Source organism: Schistocerca piceifrons, chromosome 5, assembly GCF_021461385.2.
Source record: "Schistocerca piceifrons isolate TAMUIC-IGC-003096 chromosome 5, iqSchPice1.1, whole genome shotgun sequence".
Lineage (NCBI taxonomy): Eukaryota > Metazoa > Arthropoda > Insecta > Orthoptera > Acrididae > Schistocerca > Schistocerca piceifrons.
This window is the reverse complement of record NC_060142.1, coordinates 194,878,041-194,898,875: the sequence shown is the minus strand read 5'-3', so window position 1 is coordinate 194,898,875 and position 20,835 is coordinate 194,878,041.

Sequence of the window (20,835 nt, the reverse complement as noted above, 5' to 3'; positions counted from 1 at the left end):
CTACAACGACGTAGCCTGCTGAGTAATCTATCGTTGGGAAAATTAAGTCAGAGTGAATGGTCAATACGTGGGAAGAAACAGCACCGAGTTTCATCGTCAAAGCATCACTTTTTTCTAGGTGATAATTAACAGTTTACCTTCCGCACATACGTTACTGAAAGTTACACGTGTTCACGTAGTTGCTCGTTTCACTTGGTTTTCTTCTCTAATATAAGCTGTTGCAGCAGACGAGTCAGCTCAACATTTGGATTGCATAAGGGAGCTATAAAAAGTTTCCTTCCGGAGGCTGAACAGTCACGAGTAGGTAGCAATGTAATTTCGAGCAAACATTAGTAAGGGCATGCCAAAAAGAAATAAAGAATAAAACACTGATAGAAGAACACTGAGTTTCCACATGACAGGGTAACATTTGTTAACTGCGTACCACGTTTACGTTCGAGGTTACAAACGTTGCCCAATGTTACTACGATCTGCATCCACGACAGTCTAGAACCGTGATAGAGATTGCTCTGCTGCTGCACGGAATATCTCTGGAGTGATGTTGGCTAAGTCCCTCGCTTCAGCGTCCAAAATGCGTTAGTGTCCGTTGATAAACCCTATCCTTCAGGTAATCCCACAGCCAGAAATAACACAAGTTCATATCCGGTGATCTTAGTGGTCACGCAGTTTCGCACGATCGGGCAATGATTCCGTTTTCTCCAAATGTGTTGCGGAGTAGCTGATCGACCTCACGAGCAGTGCGTTGATACTCGCGAAGAACAACATCACTACTGCTGTTGTTTCGATAAAACAGCTTTTCGAGACCCATGTTGACTGTCTGTAACTATAATGCACGCTGATACTTGAGTTTCAACACTACGCCGGCAGTACCGGCGCCCAGCGGCAAGTTATGACACTATCAATACTAACAAAGTAATTGTTGCAGCTCACAGACGGAACATAATTCCTATAAAGTTGGGTATCCATACGGTAGATAGTTTTCTGTCTGCACCAGCTGAAGTAGTGAAAGTTTAATTTTAACCATACTGTAATTAAGATTAAATCGGCTGGTCACAGCAGCTATCGTTATTTCTACGACAATACATTCAATCGAAAATCCTGTAATACAAAATCGTCAAACATAATAGGGAAGGCCTAAGTTCCTTGTAGTGCGCTTAATACAATAGCAAATGTACTGTGCTGTAGTAGCCGCAGGTATGGGTGCAGCTCACTACAGTGTAATTGTGCGGCTCTTCCATCGCATTCAATGACGCCACGTACGTGGTGTACATCCGATAGCTTATCGTAAATCTTTCCATACTGCTGCGTATCACTGTTATCGAAGACTGGCGGAAAAACAAACACGAGACCGTGCGGTACTCAACACAACTTTGAGGGTGAAGTAGAAAGTGGACTTCGCTGTTGTGCACAAATAGGGGGGGATCGGCGCACATTGACGCGGATTTATTTTCGAAATTTTTCAAATTTTCAATTTCATTTTTGTGTTTGAAACTATGTTGTCTTATAATACCATTATTAAAGTATAGCTTGGTGTATACACTTCTAATACTGCACTTAAGAGAACAAGATAATTTTATTTGAGCTCAAATCGAGTGCGTAAAGGTGCCCCGAGTATAGAGCAGCGTTACGGCCTTTGGGGGCACGTTTACGCATGTCATAGAACACAACACTGATTGCACAAAATACACTATTAAACGTTTCAAAATATGTTTTGCTAACACTGTACAAACTACAGTCTTATTTACCCTACTTGACATGGTAAAACATAATAATTTTACTGGCAGTAAACAAATGTTTTGCGATCTTCCACCTGCTTACATAATATGGCCTGCATAGAAATTTCAATGTTAACTAAAAGCCTATTCATCATTATTGTCCGAGTTGCAATTCATGCACGCAAAAGTAATACATTCTTGACACAGTGAAGCACGGGGCGATCTGCAGTGTACTATAAACAAAGAATACTTCACAATTCAAGGTCGCTAAAATGTCATTTTATTGGCTGAACTGTATCGACAGGGCTATGCTGTCATCGGCATGTCAAATTGTACAGGGTGATTCAAAAAGAATACCACAACTTTAGGAATTTAAAACTCTGCAACGACAAAAGGCAGAGCTAAGCACTATCTGTCGGCGAATTAAGGGAGCTATAAAGTTTCATTTAGTTGTACATTTGTTCGCTTGAGGCGCTGTTGACTAGGCGTCAGCGTCAGTTGATGCTAAGATGGCGACCGCTCAACTGAAAGCTTTTTGTGTTATTGAGTACGGCAGAAGTGAATCGACGACGTTCAGCGTGCATTTCGAACGAAGTACGGTGTTAAACCTCCTGATAGGTGGTGTATTAAACGTTGGTATAAACAGTTTACAGAGAATGGGTGTTTGTGCAAAGGGAAAAGATCTGGACGGCCGAGAACGAGTGATGAAAATGTATCTGGAGATGTTAGAGAATTGGCTGTTCCCTCAGCTCGAACAAGAAGCACAACAATTCATATTTCAGCAGGATGGAGCGCCACCACATTGGCACTTATCTGTTCGTAACTACATGAACGTCAATTACCCGAGGCGATGAATCGGCCACCAGGCAGCCCGTGACAGAGCGCTTCATCACTGGCCTCCAAGAAGCCCTGATCTTACCCCCTGCGATTTTTTCTTATGGGGGTATGTTAAGGATATGGTGTTTCGGCCACCTCTCCCAGCCACCATTGATGATTTGAAACGAGAAATAACAGCAGCTATCCAAACTGTTACGCCTGATATGCTACAGAGAGTGTGGAACGAGTTGGAGTATCGGGTTGATATTGCGCGAGTGTCTGGAGGGGGCCATATTGAACATCTCCGAACTTGTTTTTGAGTGAAAAAAACCCTTTTTAAATACTCTTTGTAATGATGTATAACAGAAGGTTATATTATGTTTCTTTCATTAAATACACATTTTTAAAGTTGTGGTATTCTTTTTGAATCACCCTGTATAATAACATTATGTACTAACAGTTTTACATTTGTACACAACACTTTTATGTTTGATAACCCCGAAATGTGGTAATCTTCATAGAAGTGCACATGGAATTTCAAGTGACTTCCAACACTGACGGACAGTATGTTGTAACAAATCACGAAGCATAAGATCCGATGTTGACATCATAGCTCCGTCGAAACCGGTTATCCAATAAAATGCTTTTTATCTGTCTTGACGTGTCAAGTTTTGTTCAGTTATGAAAAGACAATATACTTCCTGCAGCACTTTTGTCTTGAGCCACCTTTACATCTATGGCATTGGATCCATCGTTGGTTTCTTTTTGATTGTTTGTATCGCTTCCAGCAGTAAACAGAAAGGCAACTTTCGTACTCTTCAACAGACTACTGCAGGCTATCAGAGAAAGGATAAAGAATTAGATGGGATACACGTTGATGTCTCTTGCGAACAGACGCTTTGGAAGGACAGTTTGCGAGCGGAGACTGAGAGGAAGGAGGAGATACAAGATAGACGACATAAAGAGAAGTGGAAATTACGTGGACCTAAAGAGGATGGCAGAAGATGGGGTACCACGTAGAGTTACCACGTGAAAATTAAAATTATACATCAGTATGACCTATTTACTGTTTCAGAAGAGGAAAAGAATTTGAACATTGCCAGTTACGATTTTCACTACAAACTCTCACAAAATGGAGAGTCATCGTGTGAAAACTCGCGTTTGGGCACATCGCTAATGATAACATCAGAAGTAGGCCTACCTATAGTTTTCCTTGTTTTGCTTTTAGCAATTTCTTGCCCTTCTCAGCCCTTGCTCTCATAAAATTAATTCTTTCTTGGGAATCATTAGGTTCAAATAGTTTTACTTAGCCATTTCCACCCTATTCTCTTGCATTTCCAACTCCTGTTTTATTAAAATTACCTTGACCGGAAAATAAGTCGTATGGCATTGTAAAACAGCGCATAAACGTGTGCAATAAAACTGCGTAAACGTGCCCCATCGCCATGCTTGAATGAGTTTCGAAACTGCTGTAATAACTTTCAGTCTAAACATGTCCCGCTCTTTCCCACAGATAAGATTGTTTCCTAACAAGACACCCAGAGCGTACCTTGGAACTTCTCATTGTAGTGCTGATATTTTGAGCGCAACAAAGAAGGAAAGATTAACTGGGGTAAGGAATCAAAAGAAAAGCTATTATTCCGTAATGCCTAAACACCCTCTGAAATTTTATCTGTGAATTAACATGTGTTCTATTTGGTGCGTACTGAAAGAAGGCCTTAGCTTCGAATCCGCTATGAATGTGAGAATTTCGTAGGCATTCGCTCATACAAATAGCCTTCTTTAAGATAAACAATGAACACTCACTGTTCTACCTAAAAAATAGAAGGAGCGCTCGCTACTGAGCTTATTGATTGGTGTGTGAACCAGGGCATTCTGCCGAACAGGACACGTGTGGAGGAGACGTCAGATTCTGCACGTACCTTTAGAAATGAATAACTGATGAGATCGTTAGCGTTGCTGGTGGCAATTTTATCAGTGTGTTTTTGCGAACACCGCACTTCAAGTACAGCGTGCGTCGACGAACGGCGTGAGTGCGTATGCACGCAAGGCTCGAACTCTTACGGAAATCGGCGATCCCCGTCGTAAGTGGCGTCCGACAGATAACCATAGACCTCAATCCTCAGGTACTGTCCTACCTCCAGATATACGGCTACCAAGCGATCGTCTTTAACAAATGCCAACAGCGGACTTGTTCAGAATGCGGCAAGGAAGGACACGTTCGATCAGAATGTCTCCAGCGACGCATCACACAACTGCCGTCCTCTGATGTGTCGCCCGCTCCAAGACCTACGTCCCATACAGTGTCCTAAGCGACGGTTATCATTACTCCAACGATTTCGCACCCTGCGACGGCGCCCATGTCGGGCGCCACCAATACCACTGTTGCACAACCTGCGAAGCGCGAGACCGCTGTGACGACACCACCAGCACTCCCGTCTGCGGAAGCCTGTCATCTCTGACGACCTGATGGAGTTCAACGATAGTACCAGTGATAGCCTTTGTGGCTGAATGGCACGATTCACTCCCTTCTTCCGACGTGGATGGCCGGTAATGGAAGCGGCGCTAAACACAGACGTCGTACGGTCTCCGATCGGGATGTCTCACCTCTCGAGGACGCATCTTGCATTTCCTATGCACGACGTCCACGAGTCGACTAACGTCGAGGAAACCCCTGTTGCCCCGACTCCCACGAACGAACAGCTGTCAGCCGTGAAAGCAATTCAAAGGGTCGTCGTATTGGAGAACGTGTACATCCCTTTAAGCGCACCTTCGTCAGTCAAGCACTCTACGTGCGATGGAATGGATGATTCGCTGGCACTACGCACTTCCGCGAGAAGCGACGTCATCCGGATAAACCCTGACTCTCAGTCGCCGTGGCGTCTTTGGTGGCTATGATCTAAACATACCTAAGCTGAAACTTTGAAGACTGGATGGGACTGTCTATGACCTTGTACGCTCTCCAGTACCGAACCTCCTCTTACCTCGCCGCCAATCATACAGGTTTGCAACGATCAGTACCAACCACCAGAAATCATCTCAATTACGACATATGATCTTGACATCTGACGTTGACAATGCACAACTTGCTGCCCTACCTCACGTAGCTGGATACATACCCTATACGTCTGCTGGTAACTCCTTGGCCAAGGGCGAGGCTGCATACATTCGCGAAGGACTCCTTGTTATGGATCTCACCATTCTCCCAATAGCACGAGGCATGGTTCCAAATGACGACTAGAGAGAGCTACATTCTACTCCATTGACATTGCCCTGTTGTTCTTAGGGCATTATGCTAGTTACTTCAACTGTGTGTTCCAGCAAAAAGATCAGGCGCCTCACGTCAACACCATTCAATAAATCCACATGATCGCTCGAGAGCTCTGACTGAGTGCCACATGGGAAGAACAGTTCGGCAATTCCCATGGACCCACGTATCAAACGTCATTTGAAAAGACTACTTGACATAACTTAAGTCTCCCGTGAGCTAGCACCCCATGTCCAAGACTACTTGACATAACTTAAGTCTCCCGTGAGCTAGCACCCCATGTCCAAGACGATGAACTGTGGCCTCCGGCTTTCTCAGGCCACATAGTATATATTTTCACGATGCTTCTCCAGTCGCAACCAGTCTGGCGTAGACATTCGGTGTGGAAAGTGAACAACACACATCTCCAGGAGGCTGAATGTTAACGAAGCGTAACAGACACGTGAACAACTTTCGAAAGCCTACTACCCATTTAAAGAACGACCATGGTGTGGTGATTAGGATGTGTCAAGCCCTCCTTACGGCAAACTCTGGACATTGCGGAATGGAACCGACAGTCAAGTAACTACTGTTATGACATCCTCGGAGACTTAGTTACCCAAGGATCCCACCTGACCATCCAGAGGGAGTGGCAGCGGATTAAGCCGTGCTTAGTAACGATGGCCCGACGTCGTCTATAGGGAGTCGTGAGAACGCGTCTGTAGGAGTCACAGAAATTGAGATACTAACCATGCATCATATCGCCACCGAAGACCAACGACGACGGCAGGACAGTTCACAGACTCGTCATTCAACAGGCACAGGCCCTTACCCAGCAACGTGAAATGGTACAGAATTTTTAAACGTGAAATAGTCACTGCCTTCGCTGATCACTAGCAGAACATCTATGGCACTGGGATTGCCGACGCTAGGACACGGCCCGCACCATCCCCGATAGAGAAGATACCCAACTGATGGAACTGATCACCAGGAATGGAGACTGCTATCGACAAGGCGCCAGTTAATGATCACCTTATGAATGTTCTGCCTATAGAGTTTCATCGTGCATTCCGGACGTTAATGGCCTCGAGGTGAACCACCTTGTTTCAAGGACTATTCAGAACAGGACATATTATTTCTCCCAGCTTTTTCAAAGGCTTCACAATTCCTATACATAAGTCACGGCATGGTCCTTCGATCACCGGCTAGAGTCTTCTTACCCTCCTTAATGCGGATTACCGTTTTTGCCCCCATTTAGCGAGGCGTCTTGGCCACCTTCTTTCCAAAATCGTTACCTCGTAAAAAATTACCCCAGGTGGTCAGGTGACTACGCAGACCGCAACTGGCGGATGTCGCGACGTGATAGCACCGGCCGCGACGTGCAGCCTGCTGTTAACTATGGTCGCAAGCTCATGTGACAAAATATCTCCCTGATGGCTTGGATGGGCTTCCCACCTCCCTCCCTCAAGGCCATACATGGCAATTGTTTAACTCTCGCATACTGGTCAACGGTCCAATTCCGATACGGCTATCTGTCCGATGAGGCTGTCAGCTATCGACCCTACTACATGCTTTCGCGCTGGAATCCGTCGTTGTTAACCTCAAATCTACACTCAGGGGACTCACGCTACGACAGCACATCTTCCTTTGTCAAGCACATGTCGACGATCTGCTCCTCTTGGTGGACTTGTGAATGGAAACACGACACACCATTGAAGCAGTGGCACGCAGCTCGATGAGCGTGAATAAATCTACAGCGCTGCCAATAGGACGAAACTACCTGCTGTCGAACTAGCGTCCTTCCGGTGCTGGCAGACCATCAAGTACCTGGGCACTGGCCTCATCCCCAGGACACCTCGTACGGCGGCCACTAATTTTCGGCGAGCATTGCAAAGGTTTCGGACGGAGATCTACAACAATCTGCCCGTCATCTCATCCCACTTCAGCAGATGGTTTAACTCATTCATGTTGCTTCGAAACCGGTGCGTGTTACACAAGTCCTAGCCTTGGCTGCAAAGATTGGATATCGTTTGCAAGTGGTCTCTGGCTACTATCTGAGGGCGGGAACAATCTTTAAGGTCCTGTATGAATCGCTTAGCATCTCCCCGTTGTGACGGAGGATTGTTCATTCAATGTATAGCACAGGGTTGGTCTTATGTATAGGCCAATGATGTGGAAACAATGGACTGGACTGGAAGCATCCCTTACATGCGGTTTGGTGGACGTTCTCATGTCAGCTTTTCTCCCTCCACCAATGCCAGATGCCCACATTCGTACCTCAATGTCACATACTGCGACCTTTATTGGGCCTATAGGTACGAGCATCCCGCACATCCGACCGCGCGCTCTCCTATGGCCAAAACCATCTATCTCATAATGCTCCGTAGTCACGCAACATAACCGAACAGAAATATCTTGCAATCCGTTGGACAAACGTATGGTGCCATATTCAGCAAGTTTACCTCCGCACATGTGTTAGAGCAACATGGTACTTTATTACCAAGGGCAAAATTGAAAACGTCAGAACTTACACGCAACTGGATTATCTGACATCACGCTATGTCCTGCCTACCAACACCTCTATGAGGACATCCACCGCATCACACGCCCGTCAACCTTTGACGTCGGGGAGCTAAGCCGCTAGACGGTCGCATGTTTGCTCCGCATTTCTCAGACAATAGTTGAACATAAAATTTACATCTTTCCTGTAGATATATACTTCCCAGCTGCGTAAACCAAAGCCATAGTCTCGGTAAAAAGGTTGGACATTCACTTACGTCTACATCGACTACGACAAATCAAGCATCTGCTTTTGGTGCAGGTTACAGAGTGCCCACGCCGACTTGAACCGACGACCCGATTTTCCCCCCACCCCGATGGGGCTTAAATGGGCCTTATCCCTCCCTCCCGCCCCCTATGACTTCTCCAACCTCTCTTCAACCTCTCTTCTCGCTGCATCTGCTTTTTCTCCCCTTTCTGAGGACGTCGCAAGTCGAGCGTACCGTTCGCCGCACATGCAGCTGATAAAAGTCGGCACCATTACACCCTACACTCCTCCCATGTAACCTGAATTGCGATAAAATAAATAACAGGAAGTCCACCTCACCCCAACCTACCTCTCACACTCACTCCCCTCCTTTTCATCCGACTGCGGAGAGTTCCAGGCACACCTTGGCCAGCCCCCAATTACTACCCCTGACCTCACCGCCGTCGGGCTCCGCCGATGCATGTATAGCCCCTATTGTTTTGTCCTCTCCCCTTCCCTCCCTTATAAAGTACATTAAACCGTAAATACGTTTCTCTATTGTTCCTGTTCGGTATTTCCAAAGAAAATTATATAAAACTACAAGAACGTAATAGAAAGAAAGTCTCAGTCTGAAAAAAAAAAAAAAAATTCGTCGCTAGACAAAGGTCCCGAGTTCGAGTCTCGGTCGAATGACGATGGATATATAATCTATGTGATCAAAAGTAGCCGGACACCTGGCTGAAAATGACTTACAAGTTAGTGGCATCCTCCATCGGTAATGCTAGAATCCAGTATACTGTTGGGGCACCTTAGCCTTGACTACAGCTTACACTCTCGCAGGCATATGTTCAATAAGATGCTGGAAGGTTTGCACAATGCAAAATTCGTGTCCAGAACAACCTCAAATCTGAAGATTGTCCTGTCATGGTCGCCACGTGTAACCTCCCCCTCACTTATCGACCTTAATGACAGTGAAAAATTAAACCGCGTGTACCTAATGGAAATTTGGGAAAGCAATCGTCACCGAAGTTAATCTGTCGGTAAAGAGGGAGGAAAGGGTTACATCTAAATGAAAGGAAAAATGCAAATGAAACTGGTGGAAATTAATTTTGAAAAGGGGTAAAGTTAATAAAGAAAGTAAATGTGCGGCCGTTACGTTAACAATTAACTAGCGGTAATTAGATATTTGAGATTTGGGGGAAATCACGGTCGCCAGTCCTAAGGACAATTACTATAGTAACTGAAAATGAAAGGTTTTTACACATATAATTAGCACTAGAAGCGTGGCAACTGAAGGTTGACACGTGTAGTGTAAAAACTGAAAGTTTGTCAGAAGTAATAAATTTCACTACACTCTGACTTAATTTAGCAAAAGAATTAATAAAACCGGAAAATCGAAAGTTAATTTAGTGACTGAAGTTAATAGTGAGCTTTCTTTCTGAAACAAATCGAAATCCAGTAAAATACGGTTAGTCTTGGACTACCTCAACAATCATTTCAAAAGCAACTTGACTCTACGCAATTTAGAAACAAGAGATTTAACTTTGAACTTGAATTAAATGATTCTGAACAATTAACAATAGTAAAATTTAGCACGTACCAAGCTGAGCTGCAGTCACAGGTAAGCTAAAATATGCTAACAAAACTCGCACTCTTAATTTGTGCTCGTGTAATCTAAATATTGTAGCCAGCTATGAATACTTTAACTGAACTTTGAAATTAAACCAGTGAAATCTAATTATATCATTTTAATGCTGGCGTTTGAATTTCAACGACACTCGGGTTCATTTCGGAAAAGGAAGGGACCCTGCTTGGCAATGCAATTGGGACAATGAGCAACAAAAGTTCATGCTAAGTTGCTGTAATTTTGCGAGGCAAATGGAACAGTTTGAAAAGCTGAGGTCTGCCATACAGTTCTGAAACTTTACGTGCTTTTAGTCTTCCTTGTTGGTTGATTGAAGGTTTGAAGCTGTCGATCGAGGAGGTGGCGACAGTCACTCATTGTCGGCCGTCGCTGTTGCAGAAGCTGGATGTTGGCGCGTCTTCTTCTCGACACGGTCACCAGACGAAACGGGCTCTTGAGGTGCGCCAGCTAATGCTTCCCTTCCGCGACACCATGTCAGAAACTATCATCGCAAGTCGAGCGCAATTACATGCTGCCAAACCCCGAAAGCGCGGCAACTCGCGGGAGCTTCACACAACACACCTGCTCCACTCGCTACTCCCGCCAGACTCCCCCTGCTCTGCCCGCGCTCCACGCGGCAGAGTTAACACTACCAAAGATCCTACACACTTTGATTCTTCACACGACCTATCGATGTAATCGTTCGATAGCAGTTTTCCCTAGGCAAGACCCAGCGTAAAAACACAAATAATATTCACATAACAAACCAATTATACATCGACATAAATGCATAAATATATATATATATATATATATATATATATATATATATATATATATATATACAAATAGTAAAACAATTACAATATATAAAGACACAGAAATGTCATATCTTGAGGTAACAAAACAAGGAAAAAAGATAATAGTACAATAGATGGAAATACGGGGATATGCATTTCCGGCGTTACACGTGCCCCACATTGTCTGAGGATGTTCGTGTAACCTAAACAGACTCAGAAAATGTCCCAAAAAAAATAAAAACAGCGGAAATGCATATGCTCAAAACATCAACAAAATTTAGCATTCGTCTAATTAAGCATAAATCAATTTTTAGACCATAATAATTGAGTGGAGACACTCCTAATCTTATTCCACTCTGTCATCTAGCACAAAATAAAACAGGTTGACAACATATCAAAATTCATAGAAAATGTAGAAAATGGTTTAGCTATTCCAAAATCATTAAAATTCGTAACACTATCAAGAAATGGAATACTATTTACAAATTTAACCAGAGTACATGGTCATAAAAAACAGGTAGATCAAAATACGCAAATTAATTATTAATTACATAGAATACACATTTTATATAACCTTTTCATAATTATTATCTCGTCATGAGATTCCACTTAACGCTAAACAAGAAAATAATATTCAGTAGATCGAAAAAAACATAAATATTGACAGCAGAATTCTTTCACATCATCTGTCCGGAAAGAAATCAATTCCGCCTTCCGTACTCGCAAGTACAAAGAATGCCGACAGCGGCACAAGAGCCGACAGCGGCACCGCCTCGCCAGTATTGTTGCGCCCGCCTGTGCGGCACGCTTGATCTCACACGCCTGTGTAACGGCATTTCCAGAACGTCCGTTTCACTGAATTCTTTCGGAAAAACTCACTCCCGAGTAATCTCACGGAGTCCATTAACACTATCACAGTGGATAACTCAACACTGTCCATCATCACACATGGACAAGCCTGAAACTTAAAACAGCGTCTAAGTACATCGGCAGTGACTAATAAAACACACATTCATTAAATCTTACAGCAAGTTACAAAATCATATTTACATTCCTTAATCTACTGTGACTCAGTTGAAAACTTAAACTAGCAGCTTAGTTTTTTCAGTTGATTAGATCATGATTAAATTGATTAAAATTAAATTCATTAATCAAAATTAATTACTTATTAATTACAACCTCTTTAATGACCTTGGTCAGTCAAAAGCATGGCAATCTAGCAAATCGTTAAATCTTACACTCTATTTTACATACTGCATAAATTACCCATTGTGTGATATTAATCGATCCTAGGTCGGTGCAATTTCAAGCCTACAATGTTCCGTATATCTAATAGTTTTCCAGAGCTTGGATACTCTAAGCAATAAGCATTTGTGTGAGGTATACCAATGACTTTATATGGTTCATTATAAACAAACTTAAATTTAGAGATTTCATTGTCTATCTCGCTCGATTTCTCATGAGCTTTTACAAGTACTACGTCTCCGATTGCAAACTTAGCAAAACGCGCTTTAGCGTCACGACGACGTATGCGAGAATCGGCTTTTAGCTTCATTACTTCTCGCAAACGATCTTTTTTCACACCAATTCTAATGTTAATCAGTGGAGGGAATTTGAATATCTCTTCCAATTCACTTTCTACACTTTTTTCCATGCCGAAATTCCTCATGTTACGGCAGTTCAAACTCATTCCTACGTCAACGTCATCCGGCCAGTTAACAATGTGTATAGGCTGGTATTGCCTATGCACACCGTCTCCTGCCTCGTCAAAGCTAACTACTATTGTTTATGTTGTGACGTACATGTCAAAGTTTTTCTTTCGCAATTAATCACTGCACGGTACTTTAATAGCCATTCTAACCCGGTAATTACTTCCGTAGTTAAGTCTGGCACGACGACAAACTCTTGCTCAAATCGTGCCCCACATATCTCGAAGTTGACAAAAATCTGTTTTGTGACCGGTTTACTGGCCTTCCCAGTAGCACCGATAATTTTCACTCCTGTTACTGGCATAACTACGATGCCAGGTCTGCCTTTCAGTAACTCAAATATTTTCCCAGATACAGCACTCAATTCTGCACCGGTGTCAATCAACACGTTTAGTTGTAGTTCGTGCATATTAACAGACACTACTATCTGTCTACACTTGTCCTCGACTGTTTCTTTATTTTCCCATAATAAATCCTCGTCTATATCCATGTCATTCCAGAAACAACCATCCGGCTTTGATCCTAAATTCGGCTTATCTGGCGCCTTTTTCAGTCTCTGTTCACATACAGTTTTAATTTCAACACGTTTGTCCTGAGGCTTAGTCTGTAGCTTCGCCTCCAATACCGAAACCTTTTCCTGTAACTCGTCAACTAGTGAGTGTTGCTTTGCTATCAATTCACTAATTGTCACCTTCGTTGATTCCACTTTGGTCAGATTGATCTCATCTGCCAATCTACCTGGAAGAATGTGCCCAGTAGCATCTGAAATTACTTCCTCTGGATCTGCGCAACCCACACTGCTACCGTCTGGCCGTATAACGTCAGCTCTAACCTCATACACGCTGTAATCTATGTGATTTTCTACCAATCGTGTCCGGCTATCACTAAAATTTTCGTAATCTTTCTCCTCGATACTTTCGCAATGTTTAAACTGGAGTTTTGCATTGGATGGGTTGGCCACTTCTAACACTATAACTTTCGGTACAGCCTGCCGGCCAGGGCCAGAACTTTCCGTTACTACTTCAACATCTAACTCCCGCGGGACGAAACACGACGAATCTTGCTCGTGCTCCCCATTAACATCAACTATTTCTGGTAAAGTCTGCCGGTTAGGGCCAGAACTTTCTATCACTTCACAACTACTATCTTCCTGTGGGACGAGACGCGGCAAATCCTGCCCGCGCTCCCTATAAACACTTCTCCCGTACAGGCCCCTATAATCTCTTAGTTCGTCGTATAAGCGACCGAACTGCCTTAACCAGACCTCATCCCTCTCTGCATCCCCTCGCTCAATGACGGACGTTTTATCCGACATCTGATCTTCTCTCAACACTTGCGAATTATTCTTAAACTCAATCTCCAGTTCCGCAGTGGGTATTACAGCTGCCACTTTATAATCGATTTCCGGAACACTACTTAAATTGTTCTCACTGACAGTGAATGTATTTTCTACTTCCGTGTCTACAGCTGATCTACTACTTGTGGTCGCACTCCTTTCTCCTAACACTGGCACACTCTCTCGCCGTTGATTATTCCACACGGAATTTTCATAACGACGACACCTGGGTTTTCTCCTGTTATTGGGCCGCCAAAATTTCTCCACGCCCGGTCGGCCCCTCACCGGCGCGGCTAATAGTATCCCTGTCTCGTCCCAGCAGATACGCTCCCCAGATGCTGCTGAGGCGGCTGATCACACCCTCTGGCGTTATTACTATTCTGCGAAGCCCGTATCACGCTAGTATGATACTGGTTTCCGTCATACCTGTTATTATTTGCATTGTACCGATTGTCATTACGGCCCGAACCACTATTGTTATTGCTGCCAAGATTGCGGTATGCATTATTCCCATAGTTTTCGTTGTTGCGCTTGCTGTGGTACCCGTTGTTGTTACCATGGCTTCTACCACTGTCGCGATTATTGCGCCAATTGTCCTCGTCCTCAACTCTTTCCAGGAACTCATTGATTGTCCTGTAATTGCTTCCTACGTAGCGTTTTGTATCATCTGGAAGCTTCTTGTAGAGTTCCCAAACTATTTCGGTTTCCGTGCGGCGATCACGCAAATATTCCAACTTGCGGATCCAGCCCTCACAAAACTCCTTCATCGAGCCGCGCGAATTCGCATCGAAAGGCCTCGATACTACAAATTCGCGCCAGACACTTTGCTGTTTTTGCTTTGACCAGTATTCAGCCAGAAACAAATTTTTGAACTCGTCAAAAGTCAGGTTCGTAATGTTGAGGTTTAAGCCCCAACGCTTGGCATCACCAGCCAACACATCAATAACCGCATTAATTTTTCTCTCATCAGTCCATGATCTGGGTAAAACTCTTTCAGAATTCTTAATGAAATCCGTCGCGTGTATACCGCCTTTTTTCAAGGGGTCGAACCGCTCCTCTTTCGTCAACAATTCCGAACTATGTGCATAGATTGGCACATAGCTCTGTTTTTTGTCAAGTTTTCTTTCTAATTCCGACACCCTCGTAATCACTTGGCAAGTGGTTGTCGCAAGCGTTTCCACTTCCCTCTTTTTCTCTTCGCAGGTATTAAGCCTGCTTCGTCACTTTGGTATCTACTTCGGATACTAAAGCCTTTAAAGTTTCCACCTTCTGTTGATCCTCTTTTCTCACTAATTGAATTTGTTGCGTCACCTTATTCTCGATGATCGGAGCAACTGCGTCTCCTACACTTTTCTCGATTCTGCTAATTTCGGAATCAAAACGAGTATTTATGCTCGCAATTTTCGCCTGAACGCCTATCATTTCCTGTTTAAGTTTACCGATTTCGGTATTAATCACGACAATACCGTCTTTGATTTTATCAACTTTTGTGTTAATAACTTAATCATTGTTGTTAACAACATTAATAGCTTTGTTCTGATTGTCTAGCATTGGTTCAATTTTTTCAGACTGAGCTACTTGCTTGGCAGCCTGAGCTTTTTGCTTGGCAGCCCGAGCTTCTTGCTTGGCAGCTTGAGCTTCTTGCTTGGCAGCCTGAGCTTCTTGCTTGGCAGCCTGAGCTTCTTGCTTGGCAGCCTGATCTTCTTGCTTGGCAGACAGAGCTTTAATTTCTGCCGATTGAATCTTGATTTCGTTAATCAAAACATTCAATAAATGAGTTAAATTCCCGGAAACTACCGGTTTTACTTCCGCAGCGGCTTCCTCTTTAATTGTCCCCCCGTATTCGTCATCAAGGGATTCAGATTTGATTTTCACTTACGATTCCGAAACAATTTCTAAAGTTTGGAATTCCATTTCTGCTCTTTGTTGCGTTTCGGCGGTCGCGTCTTTCATGTTAGCCGCCTGCCCCTGAACAATGGGTACCGCGGTGCGCGTTTCCCACCGTTCGACCGATTGTTCCGTACCCAAGTCTACCAAGTTTTGGCAATTGTTGCCTTCACTCATTTTAATATTTTTCAATATAAATGCCAAATCTCAAATCTAATTAGGATTCCTCACACTAATATTCTCGCTGACGTATCGACCATTTCGTAACCAGTACTTTGTTACGAGATTTGCACAATGCAAAATTCGTGTCCAGAACAACCTCAAATCTGAAGATTCTCCTGTCACGGTCGCCACGTGTAACCTCCCCCTCACTTATCGACCTTAATGACAGTGAAAAATTAAACCGCGTGTACCTAATGGAAATTTGGGAAAGCAATCGTCACCGAAGTTAATCTGTCGGTAAAGAGTAACTGAAAAAGAAAGGTTATTACACATATAATTAGCACTAGAAGCGTGGCAACTGAAGGTTGACACGTGTAGTGTGAAAACTGAAAGTTTGTCAGAAGTAATAAATTTCGCTACACTCTGACTTAATTTAGCAAAAGAATTAATAAAACCGGAAAATCGAAAGTTAATTTAGTGACTGAAGTTAATAGTGAGCTTTCTTTCTGAAACAAATCGAAATCCAGTAAAATACGGTTAGTCTTGGACTACCTCAACAATCATTTCAAAAGCAACTTGACTCTACGCAATTTAGAAACAAGAGATTTAACTTTGAACTTGAATTAAATGATTCTGAACAATTAACAATAGTAAAATTTAGCACGTACCAAGCTGAGCTGCAGTCACAGGTAAGCTAAAATATGCTAACAAAACTCGCACTCTTAATTTGTGCTCGTGTAATCTAAATATTGTAGCCAGCTATGAATACTTTAACTGAACTTTGAATTAAACCAGTGAAATCTAATTATATTATTTTAATGCTGGCGTTTGAATTTCAACGACACTCGGGTTCATTTCGGAAAAGGAAGGGACCCTGCTTGGCAATGCAATTGAGACAATGAGCAACAAAAGTTCATGCTAAGTTGCTGTAATTTTGCGAGGCAAATGGAACAGTTTGAAAAGCTGAGGTCTGCCATACAGTTCTGAAACTTTACGTGCTTTTAGTCTTCCTTGTTGGTTGATTGAAGGTTTGAAGCTGTCGATCGAGGAGGTGGCGACAGTCACTCATTGTCGGCCGTCGCTGTTGCAGAAGCTGGATGCTGGCGCGCCTTCTTCTCGACACGGTCACCAGACGAAACGGGCTCTTGAGGTGCGCCAGCTAATGCTTCCCTTCCGCGACACCATGTCAGAAACTATCATCGCAAGTCGAGCGCAATTACATGCTGCCAAACCCCGAAAGCGCGGCAACTCGCGGGAGCTTCACACAACACACCTGCTCCACTCGCTACTCCCGCCAGACTCCCCCTGCTCTGCCCGCGCTCCACGCGGCAGAGTTAACACTACCAAAGATCCTACACACTTTGATTCTTCACACGACTTATCGATGTAATCGTTCGATAGCAGTTTTCCCTAGGCAAGACCCAGCGTAAAAATACAAATAATATTCACATAACAAACCAATTATACATCGACATAAATGCATAAATATATATATACAAATAGTAAAACAATTACAATATATAAAGACACAGAAATGTCATATCTTGAGGTAACAAAACAAGGAAAAAAGATTATAGTACAATAGATGGAAATACGAGGATATGCAGTTCCGGCGTTACACGTTCACCGGGCATTCGCCACACCCACACCCTACCATCGGATCGCCACGTAGTATACCGTGATTCGTCACTCCACACAACGTTTTGTCACTGTTCAGTCGTCCGATGTTTACGCTCCTTACACCAAGCAAGGCGTCGTTTGCCGTTTGGCGTTTACCTGTGTGATGTGCGGCATGTGAGCAGCCGCTCGACCATGAAATCCAAGTTTTCTCACCTCTCACCTGATGCAATTTGGGATACCTGTGTGATGGTCTGGATAGATGTCTGCCTATTGCTCATTACGACCCTTTCCAACACCCGGCGGTCTCTGTCAGGCAACAGACGAGGTCGGCCTATACACTTTTGTGCTGCACGTGTCCCTTCACGTTTCCACTTCACTATTACATCAGAAGCAGTGGATCTAGGGATATTTAGGAGTGTGGAAATCTCAAGTACAGACGTATGACACATGTGACACCCAGTCATCTCACCACATTCGAAGACCGTGAGTTCCACGGAGCGCACCATTCTGCTCTCTCCCGATGCCTAATGACTACGGAAGTCGCTGATACGGAGTATTTGGCAGTAGGTGACAGCACAACGCACATAATATGAAAAACGGATGTTTTTGGGGGTGTCCGGATACTTTTGATCACAGGCGAGTAGTAAGTTGGACACTAGAATAGTCGTTTGCTATACTACTGTAACAAGTTAGTGTTATCCTTTTATAGAATTTGTGAGCGTGATAATGTACTAACGGCTGCAAGCAACTGGTTATCGGTTTTGTCCTCCAAACATTAACTTCTACAGGATGCTACGGATTCCAAAGCAGTATTCGAAGTGAGATTTGTTTAACAGCAGTAATTGTTTTTAGCCAGGTAAAAGTAGGCTGTACATGTCACATTGGACATAAAATTTTGAAATTAATCTTAATAATTTTAAATTTCAAAGGCTCATTAGACAAAACGGAACTTTCTAGAATTTATTTCACATGAGTCGAGATTCACTAAATCAATGCAACAGTTTCTATACAGCTCTTTACAATGAAATATTAACAGACTAGCTAATGTCTTCCTCACAGTAATGTTTGGCAAGTGGTGTAGCCTTAATAAAATATCTCTCCTACAATATCTGCACAATCAGTGAGGTAACCTAGAATATCGGGTCCTTCTCGATGCAATAACACATAGCAGCACCTGTTCAGAACACTCTTCAAGCAGAAACGCATTACACCGTTTCCAAACTTATATGAATTACTGAGTTAAGACTGGATTCGAAATAGAATGGCATAGGATGCTAGTTATTTCTTTCGAAAGCAAATTTTAGGTCCAGATTATGCAATCTAAGAGGTGCTGCCTTTCTGTTACTTTACTAGTGATGTATATTTTTATTATTTTGCTATTCACACTCAGTCTCCCTCACCCACTGTTGATTCTGAGTGGCAAAATAATGCTTATTTATTACATTCAATTTCCTTTCATTTGTAAACGTTGTTTCATCGGTGAAGATAAATCTTTGAAGAAAGAAACTACGTTTCTGATGTTGTATCTGAACCGAGCCACAGACTGCCATGTTTTCTGCAGTCCGCCTGGTTAATCTAGTATCGAAGAGACACAAGATACAGATGGAAGGTGTTTGTGAGCAAAATGCTAAAAGCACAAACCTGGTTTATTCCACGAACACGCGCCATTTCTCCGTAGCTAACATAATTATGAGTAACAGCTGCCAGAAGATTTATTTCGTTCCCTACGCTCGTTGCAGGCTATCTCCTCACTCTCTGTGCAATATTTCAGAGCCTTTACGATAACGGCTTTTTGCACATTCGCTTAATTGTCGTTAATGCTGGACATCATCTGTTAGGACTCCTTTTTGCGTAAACTCAGCTGTACTCTTACCGTTTCTTCTGCACTATCCGTAAAGAAGAACCACATCTATTTGCTTTTGGTTTAGGAGTAACATTTATTTTTCCAAACCAGTCAGCGCTCACAACACGTGGATGAAAGCCGCATTTCCTCTATGACCCATTTTACATCAGTACCACGGCGATGCACAACGTTGATTTCTCCTTAACAAACGTGACGTATTTCTTTATTTCTGTTTGATACCTCGAACTTGCGCATAAAACAGCACTCGGTTTTCAAAACAGATAAATACTAAGTTCTGAATATTTTATTTTCTGCTAAACTGCTAATCGTATTAGAGTGAAAAGCCGTTGCATTTATCTCTTTTAGAACAACGATACTAGCAGCAGATTACTACTTTTCCAACTGGAAAAGTGAAGTTGATACCCACACACCTGTTATTAACATAGCTTTGAAATGAGTCTGTAAGTCGTTTAGTGAAGGTTTTTCCCTGAACTTAACCGGATGGAAACAGGACTACAATGTCGGCAAATGATTCACGAAATATGTTTGCTGAGGGGTCAGTCAGGTTACGCTGCCGGATTGACAAGTCGCTTAAAAAAAAAAAAAAAAAAAAAAAAAAAAAACCAGGCAGTTTATCGTAAGTGTCATGATGGGTGAAGATAAGCGAGATTCCTGTAAGACATTGCTCGAAAACTTCCTAAGACATCCAGTACGTAAGTGTGTATTAGCAGCAGTCTCAAGTAATGGATATTACACGATTTGTAGAAATGGATTAATGCCTGTATAGTACTAGGATTTAAAGGAATGGAGGACGTGTCGGATATTATCGCAGTTATTTTATATTTTATATTTAAATACGTGATAGAATACTGGAATTAAATGTATTTAGAAACATTTATCGCCGATATTGTGGTGCCATCTGAATCCGAAAGCAGTTGGCCCAACTCCACTGTACACCCCACCTCACCAGTGACAAAATCACCAACCACACAGCACCCAACCTCGTGACATACTGCCAGAAGTCTGCGAGGTATGAGGGACAGTCAAATGAAAACCGAGCACCTGCCACAGCGGGACAATTTCATGGTTCCGTTCGAAAGTTGTCACCATATGCATTAACAAGTTCATCCCATTGAGATACGAAATGAACAGTTCCTTGACAGATCCACAGCCAAACCCACTCCTGCACTTCTCTGCCTGACTTCAACCGACGTCCTTGTATGTCGTCCTACAGGTCGCCAAACATGTGAAAATCAGTAAAAGAACCCGGCTATGCAGAGAATGTTTCAGTGTTTTCTAGCCAAATTTCTTTAGTGTTTCTTCGTCCCAG